The sequence below is a fragment of the Triturus cristatus genome, chromosome 6 (assembly GCF_964204655.1).
Source record: "Triturus cristatus chromosome 6, aTriCri1.1, whole genome shotgun sequence".
Taxonomy (NCBI): Eukaryota; Metazoa; Chordata; class Amphibia; order Caudata; family Salamandridae; genus Triturus; species Triturus cristatus.
This window is the reverse complement of record NC_140589.1, coordinates 1,471,981,733-1,471,994,826: the sequence shown is the minus strand read 5'-3', so window position 1 is coordinate 1,471,994,826 and position 13,094 is coordinate 1,471,981,733. Positions and strand designations below refer to the sequence as shown.

The window sequence follows — 13,094 nt, the reverse complement described above, 5'->3', positions numbered from 1 at the left end:
TGGGTACGTGTCGTACTTACACTGTTGGCATGGGGGGTACGCTCCATGCATACGCGGGTGAGGGTATGTGTCGTGCTTACACTGTTGGGGTGGGGGGTACGCTCCATGCATTCGAGGTGAGGGTACGTGTCGTACTTACACTGTTGGGGTGGGGGGTACGCTCCATACGTACGCGGGTGGGGGTACGTGTCGTACTTCCACTGTTGGCATGGGGGGTACGCTCCATACGTACGCGGGTGGGGGTACGTGTCGTACTTACACTGTTGGCATGGGGGTACCCTCCATGCATACGCGGGTGAGGGTACGTGTCGTGCTTACACTGTTGGGGTGGGGGGTACGCTCCATACGTACGCGGGTGGGGGTACGTGTCGTACTTCCACTGTTGGCATGGGGGGTACGCTCCATACGTACGCGGGTGGGGGTACGTGTCGTACTTACACTGTTGGCATGGGGGTACCCTCCATGCATACGCGGGTGAGGGTACGTGTCGTACTTACACTGTTGGGTTGGGGGGTACGCTCCATACGTACACGGGTGGGGGTACGTGTCGTATTTACACTGTTGGGGTGGGGGGTACGCTCCATGCATTCGAGGTGGGGGTACGTGTCGTACTTACTCTGTTGGCATGGGGGGTACGCTCCATGCATGCGCGGGTGGGGGTACGGTCCGTACATATCCGTACCCACGCTATGGACTGCTTGTGCGGGCCGTGCCCGGGCCTTTGCCACCTGGGTACAGCCGTCCAGCCATTGTTGGGGTGACGTAGGTGTGGGCGTGGTACGACTCGTACCCACGCTCTTAAGGCGTGGGTACGGGACGTACCTGTATGGTTGTGTTGCCGGTTCGCGTCGTGAAGGACTTCCGTTGTGGCGGTCGCTGGCTTGGCTGGACATGCCCCCTCCCCCTCGTAGTGACCAGGGCCTGAGGGTCAGGTATGTCCGGGGCATGTGTGCTGTGTGATTTGGGTGGGGGTTATGTGTCCTGCCCCTGCCCCCCCCCCCCCCCTTTGCCCATGGGTGTTGTTCTGACCTTCTGCGGCGTCTGCGTCGGAACCTGTAGAGGAGGTCGACTGCTATGAGGGCCGGGATGACACGTAGGTTCGGGTCCATGTCTGTCCGTCGCGTACAGGTCCTCCTTGTTCGCGTCGTCCTGTCTGTCCGTCGCGTACGGGTCCTCCTTGTTCGCGTTGTCCTGATTTCCCGGCAGTTTTTGGCAGCCGGAAAATATTCACCGTGCGGGATGACGTTGGTGCAAATCGTGATTCCTGGGTCGTGAATGGCAGGCTGCGTGCGTCCCGACGTCACGTCGGCGCTTTCCCGGATCGCATTTGTACGTTTCTTTTAGTCGGTCGGTGTTTTGTACGATTCATACGGAAAAGGTGTTTCCGTACGAATCGTAATTCCATGTTTGTATATTTACACGACCGGGTACGCGTCGGACGGAGAATATGCTCCGTCTGACGGTTCGTACCCGGTTTTTACAGGATTGTGATCGGCACCCTAGTGTTGGTGAGCGGTCGGGCATACAACTCTCTGCATTGGTGGAATCCACAAAACCTTTGCAAGGGCCGACCGTTCCAAGAGCCTGTTCCACAAATAATACTGACGGCGGACGCGTCTCTCCAGGGATGGGGAGCTCATGTACTCAATTACACAGTGCAGGGACTATGGACAATACAACAAAAGAAGATGCACATCAACCTTCTAGAACTGATGGCAATCTTCCTGGCAATGAAGGCATTCAAAGTACACTTGTGCAACAAAGTCGTGTTGATCCGGACGGACAACATGACTGCCATGTACTACATACAGAAGCAGGGAGGAACACACTCTCCACAGTTGTCTCATCTGGCTCAGAGCATGTGGAAGTGGGCCATTCAGAGGAAAATATTCCTCATGGCGGAACACCTCCCCGGCAAGGACAACCAGATGGCGGATCTGCTCAGCAGACACAGCCACCAAATGCACTAGTGTGAGCTACATCCGTCAGTACTCCAACCGTACTTCCAACAGTGGGGTCATCCAGAGATAGACCTATTCGCCACACACGAAAACACAAAATGCCAAAGCTTTGCCGCCAGGTTCCCACATCCACAGTCGCAGGGCAATGCGATATGGATGAACTGGTCCGGCAGATTTGCGTACGCTTTTCCCCCAGCGCCATTGATACCGCTGGTGGCACGCAAACTGCGACAGCACTCACTGACACTCATCCTAGTTGCTCCCACATGGGCGCGCCAGCCATGGTACACCACCTTTCTAGAACTTTCCGTGGTGCCGCATCAAAAGCTGCGAATCAAACCTGCACTCTTAACGCAGAACCATGGCGAAATTCAGCACCCAGATCCGCAACAGCTGAACCTGGCAATCTGGCTCCTGAAGTCTTAGAGTTTGGCTACCTAAACCTGCCACCTGACTGTATGGAGATCATTAAGGAGGCCAGGAGACCCAGTACCAGAGCCTGCTATGCAGCTAAATAGAAGAGGTTTGTCATCTACTGCAACAACAATGACATTAACCCGCTAGGCGCATCCATTCAAAATATAATCTGTTACCTCTTACACCTATACAGATGCAATCTGGCATACACCTCAATACGTATCCATTTGACCGCAATAGCAGCCTATCTCCATAACAGGCAGCACCTCTCCTTGTTCAGAGTGCCTGCCATCAAAGCTTTCTTGGAGGGACTTAAACGAGTAATTCCCCCAAGACACCCACCAGCACCGGTGTGGAACCTCAACTTGGTCCTCACCCGACTAATGGGTCCACCCTTCGAACCTCTCCACTCATGTGAGATTCAATTCCTCACCTGGAAAGTAGCTTTCCTAGTGGCAATCACTTCGTTAAGAAGAGTTAGTGAACTCCAGGCACTAACCATTCAAGAGCCATTCATACAGGTTCACGCAAACAGGGTCGTACTTCGTACCAACCCCAAATTCATGCCTAAAGTAATATCACAGTTCCACATGAATCAAACTATAGAACTGCCTGTTTACTTTCAAAATCCACAAAATGTAGCAGAGAGAATGCTCCATACACTAGATGTAAAAAGAGCCCTCATGTACTATATAGACAGAACTAAAGTCTTTAGGAAAACAAAACAACTTTTCGTTGCCTTTTCTCCACAACACAAGGGCAACGCCATTTCCAAAGCAGGTATAGCCAGATGGCTCGTTAAATGTATTCAAATTTGCTATCAAAAGTCTAAACGCACATTAACGATTCCCCCACGAGCCCATTCAACACGTAAGTTAGGGGCGTCCATGGCTTTCCTGGGAAACATTCCTTTACAGGAAATATGTAGAGCAGCCACATGGTCCACTATACATACATTTACCAAACACTACTGTGTAGATGTACACTCAAAACAGCAGGCAGCTGTAGGACAGACTGTTCTCAAAACTCTTTTTCAGACCGCTGCAGCTGGCACTGGTGGCCGCCGCTAATAGGAGGTACTGCTATGTATTCTATGCACAGATATGAATTCAGCAGCCCACATGCCTCGAACTGAATATGCTACTTACCAGTATGCATCTGTTCTTGGCATGTAGGGCTGCTGACATTCATATCGCCCACCCTCCTCCCCGGCGCCTGTAGCAGCTGCAGCTCTCAGAATTACTGTATAGCATGGTCATCACTTTCTGTATCTACTCCATCACTGCCACAATGGCGAAAAACAATCTGAGGATGGAGAGGATGCCCATGCGTACTGTGGTCCAGGGGAGGAGTCACCTATCTCAGGATACTTCGAAGACTCTTCCAGGACAACAACGTGCAAACATCCGGACCCAACACTAGGCGGCGATCTATGCACAGATATGAATGTCAGCAGCCCTACATGCCAAGAACAGATGCATAGTGGTAAGTAGCATATTCAATTTTCTTGGTCTGTGAGTTGCATCATTTAGGAATGGTGTCATGATCTAAGTACAGAGAGCCTATGCACTGTCACCAACACAAATATAATGTTACAATGTAAATCCGTACAAATATATATTTTTTAATTAAATACTACATTAAAATAAATACATTATAGGAAGTACTTACCAAAGTCTCATCTTGATAGGTCGGTTGTACAAGTCAATGTGCCTGCAAATGAAGGAATAATGTGCAGACCCAGGCAATTTAGCTGCAAAGTATGTTACTAAACAGACTACATTGAATACTATTTATATGTTTAAAAGTGCTAGCCTTTTCTATTTTGATATAAATATTCATTGTTGCTCGGCGGACAAATTAAAGTATGTGTACCATCCGCACAGTGTAGACCCTGTGGAAAATGAGCAGTTTGAAAACAAATCTAATTTTGATTGCTGCAATTCTTGCGGATTGTTTGGAAATTCAGTGTTTCTGTTTATTTGAAGTTGCATTGCATCAAGGAAATTACGAAATAACCATGAAAGTAAGATCTGGTAAATGCCACCTGCTGTGGCTTCTCCACAGTGATAGCTGCCTGACGCTAAAAGCTCAAGCGGCCAAATAAGTTGTACCTGTGTAGGAGCAAACACACCTCTGTGTGTTTCTCTAGACAACAACACTGGGTCTAATTCTGAAATGAGGATCTGAATAACATTGCTGCTCAACCTATACTTATTATTAATCTCCTCCTCAGTCTGCTGAAATAAAGTTACTCTAACTCTGAAACTGCGTTTCTGTTTTTGTCTTATCCTCTGCTGCTGTGGGTCAAAAACATTCATTGTCCTTGCCAGAGCACACTGAGCAGCCATTGTGAAGAAACAGTTTTTCCTCTCAATTTATATTTTTCACCTGATTACTACCTGGTCCCCCTTGATGCTAATTTGCGAATGCAAAACCCTTTTTTATGTTTAAAACATGCAAATTAGGACACACAATTTAGAAATCTATAGTAGGTAATCACTATTTCCAGCCACAGTCCCCTTTGATGCTAATTTGCGAATCCAAAAACCTGTTTGTGAGATGATTCGCAAATTGCGAAGGGTTAATACATGCAAATTAGTATACACAATTTGGAAATCTGTAGTAGGTAATCCTTATTTCTAGCCACAGAAATAGCGAGTTGGAAACATTTGGTTCGCAATGCTATTTTGGTGAATGCAACCTAAAACCCTTTGATAAATTTCAAACTTACCTTTTCACACACTCAAACTATTTTCCGAGTGATTTAGGAGTCGCTAAAGTTTCATACACCTTGCCCTAAGAGCATGCTAAACAGTTAACAGGGTGTTCTGCAGAGTTTTGGGAGGCAAACATTATTTCTAACATTCACATGTTCACAAAATGGGATCATTTAAAAACTGTACTCTGATGGACATATCTAACAGCAGATTTATCACTTAGTAAATATTCTCAAGGTATCAGTCCGGATCTGAAAACCTTAATACAGTAGACCTATATACTGCTAAATGGCATTGTGAGGCTTCACACTTATGTCCTTCTGCTCTGGAAGTGACAAGCAGAGTTTCATACAAGTTACTTGCTTAACATGCCTTCAGATGTAGATCTGGAATAAGCCGTAGGTATTTTTAGATCCTATTTTAAAATTCTGCAAAGTGTGCAATGGAAAATGTCACCCCCTAAAACGACAGAGTCCAAGCTGTGCAGGGACCGTTGTAAACGGATGTCTGTGACAGACCATCTCAAAGTATGCGTATAGTTCCTCGGTCGGAGCATGATTTCAGGGCCTGTGATGCCTGCCCTCAGATGAATTTGAAGGCCATGCACGACCGCAAGGTGAAGTCTGTTGCTCATCATCGAAAGACTCCATGCAGTGACCAGTCGAAATTCAAAGGAAGGTCCTGTTCCAGCTTACACATCAGACCCTTGTTGCTGTCAAAGCCTTTGGGAAAGTCGAAGCAGTAGTAAAAAAAGTCCAATGTGTCAATAGGCCATCCAGTCTTGCTCCCAATTCCATCAGAGACAAAGTCTGGTCTGCATGCATCCTGAAATTTTTGGTCTGTCGGTGACATTACAGCAAGTAGAAACCTTAAGGGAGGTCATGCTCTAACTTAGACAATAAATGTGATGATTATGTCCCCTAATATGATGAGGAAAACTGGTATGAAGAACTTCAAGATACCAGTTGCGTGTCTACTTCTCCAAATACTGGCCTTGTGGTTCTGCTATTGAGCAAAAATCCTTCCTTTACCATTTTTATGCGAAGGGCAACAGAAGTATTAGACTTCCACCTTCCACCTGTGAACGTGAAGACTAATGTTCTGACAGAGGTACTCCAGCCTGGTCAAGCCCCTACAAAACCTCTATTGCCTTTTAATGAGGCCCTCACAGGTAACCTCTTGGGCACTTGGATGAAACCATGTTCGGGACCACCCGTTAATAGGGAGCTTGCTCGACATCATCGTCCAGCACCAGACAATTCAGTCTTTCGTACATAACATACTACGCCGGAGAGTTTCATGGTATGGGCGTCCACCATTGAAGTTAATCTCAACACCTTCCCTACCACTCCATCTCATCATGAGTCAAAGAAAATAGAAACATTTGGCAAGTGTATTTTTCCCCCTGAGCCTTGCTCTGCACTCTGTGAATGCTAGGCGTGTTTTGGGCTGCTACTATCATGCGTTATGAGTCATGGTAGCCCAGGTTTTACTGGTAGTTCCGGATGACCTGCGGTTGTCCCTAGCCCAAGCTGTCCAGGATATTCACGAAGCAGCAAACTTTGTGATCCACTCTGGCTTGGACACGACTGACTGCCTAAGTCAGGCAATGGGTACAAGTTTGACACTTCAGCGCCCTGACTGGACGAGGTCTATGCGCTTCTCCTGGGATGTCTGATCAACCCTAATGGTCAAGCAATTTCATGGTTCTCACTTCTTTGACGACAAAGCAGATTTGACAAGGGAACGATGTAACGAAAGCATGTCCACAGCACGTTCCTTGTGTCTTTCTGGCCCCCGCCACACAATGCTACCAGCAATTTTGCTCTCTCTGTGGCTATGGTCCAGGTTTTCAGTTTTGTCAATGCCAGGCACATCCACCAGGCCTTTCGTGGCCGAGATCACAGTTCAGATAGACAACACTCTGGACAGAAGGGAGAACGTGCAACTCAGTCCCCCTTCGCTGCTGCACTGACAGCTGCAAAACTGCTTCAGTGTGTACTTGCCGACACATAGCCACCCTGTCATAGGCAGGATCCAATATTTCCTCCAAGCGTGGCATCACTTCAGACAAGTGGGTCCTCCAATTTGTAGATCGGGGCTCTGCCTTGTAAGTTCTTTCCATTCTGCCACACCTTTCAGCAACCTCTGGGTGGCTGATGTAACAACACCTGTTCTTCTTGCAGCAGAAATTGCAGATTCTTTTGAACAACGGTGCTATAGTCAGAGTTCTGGCCTTGGAAGTAGAACTTCTGCTACTTCCTCATGCTGAAAAAAGGTGGAGGCCTTCTACCTAGTTTAGATTTTCGCCCTCTCAACCCCTTCCTGCTCAAGGACATTTATGATGCACACGCTAGCCGAGGTCCTGTCTGCCCTAGACCCTGGAGACTTGATAGTGACATTGGAGTTGCAGGTTGCTCATTTCCTGCTTATGACCTTGTCCTGCAGGCCCACAGGTTCTACCTGCAGGTCACAGTTTCTAGGAGCATTTTCAGTTTGCACTGCAGCCTTTTGGCCACAACAGTGCCCCTCAAGTGTTCACAAAAGTGATGGTGGTGGTTGCAGGACACCTTTGGAGGTTGGGGCTTCCAATCTTCCACTTCATCGATGACTGGCTGCTGAAGGCAAGCTCGCCCCAGGCAGTCATCAATCCGTATCAATGTGTCGAAGTACCACCTGACTCCTTCGCAGACACTCCTGTTCCTCAGGGCTGTTCTATATATAGTATGCTTTTTTACCTTTGGAGAGTGGAGAGTCCTGGACATTCCAGCTATGAACGCAGTGTTTCAACTTCTGTCCTGAATATCAGTGCGAATAACTCAGAGGCTGTTAAGATTGTTGGCCTCTGGCATCCTGCTGGTCAAACATACCTAATGGCACATGAGGGCTTTGGATTGGGACTTCACGTCCCAGTGGGCACAGCATCAGGTGAATCTGTCAGATTGTATTCAGATTTTGGACAGCAAAAGATCTGCATTGGTGGCTCCAGGACTGCGATTCTGTCAGTGGAAGACCCCTCTCAGTATCCTACCCAGACTTGACAGTGGTGGAAGATCATCTCTTCCAGGTTAGGGAGGTCATCTGCGATAGGTGGTGATCAGAGGCCTCTGGTACCAGGCAGAGACTCAACTCCACATCAGTTTGTTGGAGATAAGTGCGATTTTCTTGGCGCTGAATGCCTTCCTGCTTACCATCACAGGAAGGCCGGTGCTGGTGCTCACAGGCAACACCATCACCCTGTGTTACTTCAACAAGCAGAATTGGGTGAGTTCTTGGGCCATGTGTCAGGGGTCTCTACCCCTGTGGAATTAGCTGGACCTCCTGGTGGGATCTCTAAATGCCTGGGTGGACGAACTCCGCAGCCAACGCCTAGTGGTTCACAAATGTCATTTTCACCCATATGTGCCAAAGGGTATCTTCCGTCAATGGGGAGAACCCTGGCTTGATCTTTTCACCACCGCCGAGAAGGTGCAGTGTCAGTACTTGTCGGATCTGTATCCTCAGGATCGTATTGAAGCTGATGTGGTCCACCTCCTGATGTCCCCAATGTCTGATAGCAAGTAACCAGACATAAAAGGTGATCAAGCTGGGGAGGGTAAGGAAGGGAACAGTGGAGAGGGAGACCTGAAACCCAAGGAAAAGCAATCAACCTTCATTTCAGTTATGCACATATGACTATAACATACTGCTCCAATTAATCCTGTCATATCTACTCCTTTTTATACCTGTAAAGAAATAAATGATATGCTGCCTTATGCTCCAAGAGCTGTCTGTTAATCGAAAATCCTCCTCTGTATTTATACACATCTACTAGGACATAAAACAAGAAACACACATAAAAGCATGAAATGATTTTTCAGTTGAAGTGATCGGTATGCCTACATGAATCTCACATACCCTTTTATAGCATTAGGAGGGCAAAACAGGAGCCGAGAGAATAGGTCACGTAGCTCTCTCCCGTGCAGTGGAGAAAACAAATACAGGACAGTGAAAGCAACCAAAAAGGACTGAATTCCAGTTTAAGGTAAATGAGGCAGCAGTCAAGATCACAGTAGTATTACTTCATACAATACTGGATTGAGGAATGTAGACCATAATCCCTCAATAATGTCATCTGCTGAATATCACCAGTTTGAAGTTATTTGTAATAAAACAAATGAGGAGCTCACACCGTGGACAGTGGAATCCACCGACATCCGGTTATCCCAAGGTGCACAATAGTTACCACAAATGAGCTTCCTCATCCCCACACTCTGCATGAGCTACCGCAATTGTACCTCTCCAACAAGAGTGAAAACAGTGGATGAGAAATGCCACCACGCAATTGTTTGAATGCAGCACTGCGCTTCCAAGCTGAAATGGTTAGCGTAAACAGTCTAAGTCTAAGATTTATCAGGAGGGGGTAGAACTTCAAGGAGTGCTAACTCTCTCCTCCTGAAACCACAGATCTTTCTCAAAAAGAGAACGTGTCACCGTGCTTTCTCCGGCTCTGCGCCGAAGATCTGGAACTCTCTCCCACCCGAAATGTGTAGAATCTCCTCCAAGGGTGCTTTCAAATTGGAAGTAAAAAGATTCCTTATGAACAAGTTCCTACCTTAAAAGGATTTGGATCGTCTGCTCTAATGCATTAGACTTAAAACTTAAAGCCCTGCGCTGGGTGCTATTCTTCTTTTACTAATCATTTGCTCCCGTTCTAGCTCACTATGTACCAGTTATTGTCTTATTTTTTGTTTACCCCTTTTGTTTTTAAGTGTTTTGTTTGGTATTCATATTTGATATATGCTTTGTTTGATATTCCTATTCGATGCCTGTACTGCCATTATTACCTTCCTTTCCCTCCAATTGTGAAGCGCTCCGATATCCTTTGGGATCATGTTCGCGCTATATAAAACTTTATAAATAAATAAAAATAACTAAAGTATGCTACCTGCGCACTACGAACACTGGATAGATCGTGTGTTTCCCCAAGGAATCAAAGACCAAGAACAAATCTGGTGCAAGGCACCCTTACCAAACCTTCAGTAACCTGGACTCTCCGGAAACAATCCGGATTAGCGACACCGGCTCCATTCTTCCGGCCCCTCAAGTAGCAGTGATGTCATGATGTGCGCGTCTGCACGCACACCGCAAAGCCTGCCGGGAATCGTAGTTTCTTCCCTCGCGCTCACCACCGGTGCCTGTCAGTGTTCACAGAGCACACAGCAGTCCGTGCCGGGCGCTCTGTCAGTACTTGTGTGCATTGGCGTTTCCAAAGTAGCTCTGTCTTCGAAAAGCTTTCCGACTACAGTATAATTCCACACTCTTTTGTCTTCCCGACGCTGCCTCTTCTGAAGACCATCAGGAACGGCCAGGCCTCAGTGATCCTAATGGCATCAGATTCAGCCTGGAGAGTGTGGTACCTGGAACTCCTGAGCATGAGCATCTGTTCTGGCTCAAACTGCTCCTTCAGGAGGATCTTATATCGCGGCAGCAAGGAAGGCTACTACACGTTGGCCTGCATAATTTGCATATCCATTATTGGAGAGTGAGCAGTAGCTGATCTCTTTCAACCTTCCTCCTGAGGTCGTTGATGTCATCTCAGCGGTGAGGCGTCCCATCACAAAATCGATGTACGCCAGTTGTGAGCTAAGTTTATTGTTCAGTGCAGCACCAGACAAATTGACCCACTACAAGCCAAGTTTTCTGAAGTTTTGTTTTTCATTTTGTCCCTCACCCAGCAAGGACTTGCCATGGACACTGTGAAAAGGCGATTTATTTATCAGCTTTTTTGGCTTTTGTGTGGTTACTGGATCGGCCTTTAATAAGTCACTTATTGTGATGAGATTTTTGAAAGGGTTGCAATATTTGTTTCCACCAACACCCTTTATGATGCAACAGTGGGACTTGATCTTAGTTCTCAATTTTTTGATGTGCACCCCTTTTGAGCTCCTTCACAGCTGTCCTTTAAGACTTCTGACTTTGAAAACGATCTTTCTCATCGCCATGACATCAGCAATTTTGCCACTTGGTCCTGCAGGACATTTCAGGTTGAGCCAGTTCACAGATAAACACCTGTGGAGATACTGCTATTGTATCTAGTCACATGGTGAGGAATCTGTAGTTAGAACTAAATAGCAGAAGAACAAGGTACTTTCCTTCAGTAGCAATGTTTCTTGTGGATAATCTATATAACGGCAGATTTCTCACTGACCCTCCTACCTCCCTATTCTGTGAGTTCGGCTCTTTTTCTTCTGAAAAGGTTCCAATCTAGCGGTCTGCATACTGGTCATTGTCATCTGCTGACATGGCTAGTCTAAGAAAGCAACTAATATCAGCATGCATGGGTGACACTTATATGTGGGACTTCCTTTGTCACTCCCAGAGGAGAATTACGTTGTTGCAGAGCTGCACAACACCATCTACCAGCACTCAGGATTCTGCTTTAAAGTTTACGGATCCAGTCTGACACCTGGGGAATATTCACAATGTGAGGAATCTGTAAATATGTAAGGGTATCCACCAGAAAGATCCGTTCTTAAGGTAAGTAACCTGCTCGTCAGGGAAAGCTGGTAGAAGCATTCTACTAAAGCGAGAGAAGAATAAACAGTGGAGTTTCTAAAGCTAGAAATTGGTTCCCATATACGTACCAAAAGAGTTTCAGAATCACAAAATATGTGCACAGATCACAAACGCCTTTAAACATTGCTAGGCACGTTGACATTTAGGTTTGCTGCCCTTTTTTAAAATCATTTGAAAAAGGTTAAAACCATAAGCAGTGCTAACTTGCATACATGGAGCAGTCTGATCAACTTCTCAGGCTAGGGGTTTGGGTAGTAGCATAGCCAAGATCCCATAAGCATTCTTTGAATACCATCAGACATTCTTTTCAGCTCCTACAAATCCCACTCAACATTCAGAAATCTAACCCTTCCTCTGGATGTTTAGCCACCCTAAGCTTCCTTTTTTATGAAATACGACATCCTGTCAAACCTAAAGCCCTCAGTGACTTAGTTGGCCTTTTTAATCCAAAATGCCAGTTTTTGTTTTAAACGGCTTAAGACTAAAGTGATGTTATAGTTGCATGAAAATAAGAGTTTAAACATAGCATTTTAAACAAAAAAAACACTGAAATTCACCAGTTACAGATAAAATGAGAATAACTCTCATCCTGCGAAGCACAGTGTTGTCATTAAAAATATAATTTTTCAGATGTCATCAGTGATGCTATCAATCATGTCATTTTACATCTCGTGAGTGATGTAATATGTGGGGTCATAAGCAGTGTATGTGGAGGCCACAAGTTAGTTACTGCAGATTTTTTTTAAAACAGATTTTATTGAGGATTTCAAGTATCAGCTGGGTATACAGATACATCTCTTGCATATCCAACGCTATAAGAACCTTCAATAAGCAGGGCAGCACAGCATGATTTCATTAGTTAGTTACTACAGTTATCTATAAATGGTGAATTAAAACAAATTCCTTTGGTTAAACTGACATTTTCATCTAACTATAGCACTGCTTCATCCTTTGGTTTTTCAAGTGAATGTTTGTTTTTTAAGGTAAAGTAAGCTATTCCCATACCAAACTATAATGTAATTTTAACCTTTGGTTTGTTGAGTGAATTTCTAGGTCAGTGGTCTCCAACCATTTCTGTAGCAAGAGCTACTTAAGCTCAATAAAAATCATCCTGAGCTACTAGTATCTGATAGATACATTTAGCCGCAGATTCCTTATCTAAGCATTCTCCCCAGGCACAAGACTGGATCCAAATTTGTTTTTGCATGAGTACCTCTGAATGTCGGTAGAGGGCGTCGGTCGACTCTGTAATGACCTTGTCTTCCGCATGTGACGTTCATGGACTCCATATAATCCCTCCCCTGACGCTTGATGCCAGTTTCTCCTTTTCCACGCTTACAACGCAGATCCGATAAGCGATTCCTCATGTCGTTTTTAGGCCTAACTCAACGGTTTTGTCAAACGGAAATGTGTGCCTTTAAACAACTTTTCATGTCCT

At 45.9% G+C, this 13,094-nt stretch overlaps 1 protein-coding gene across 4 annotated transcripts in view; it reads left to right on the top strand.

The window, feature by feature from the left end:
* Positions 1-13,094, top strand: part of EHBP1 (EH domain binding protein 1) — a 2,118,711-nt gene that overhangs the window by 873,279 nt on the left and 1,232,338 nt on the right. The window lies entirely within an intron of this gene.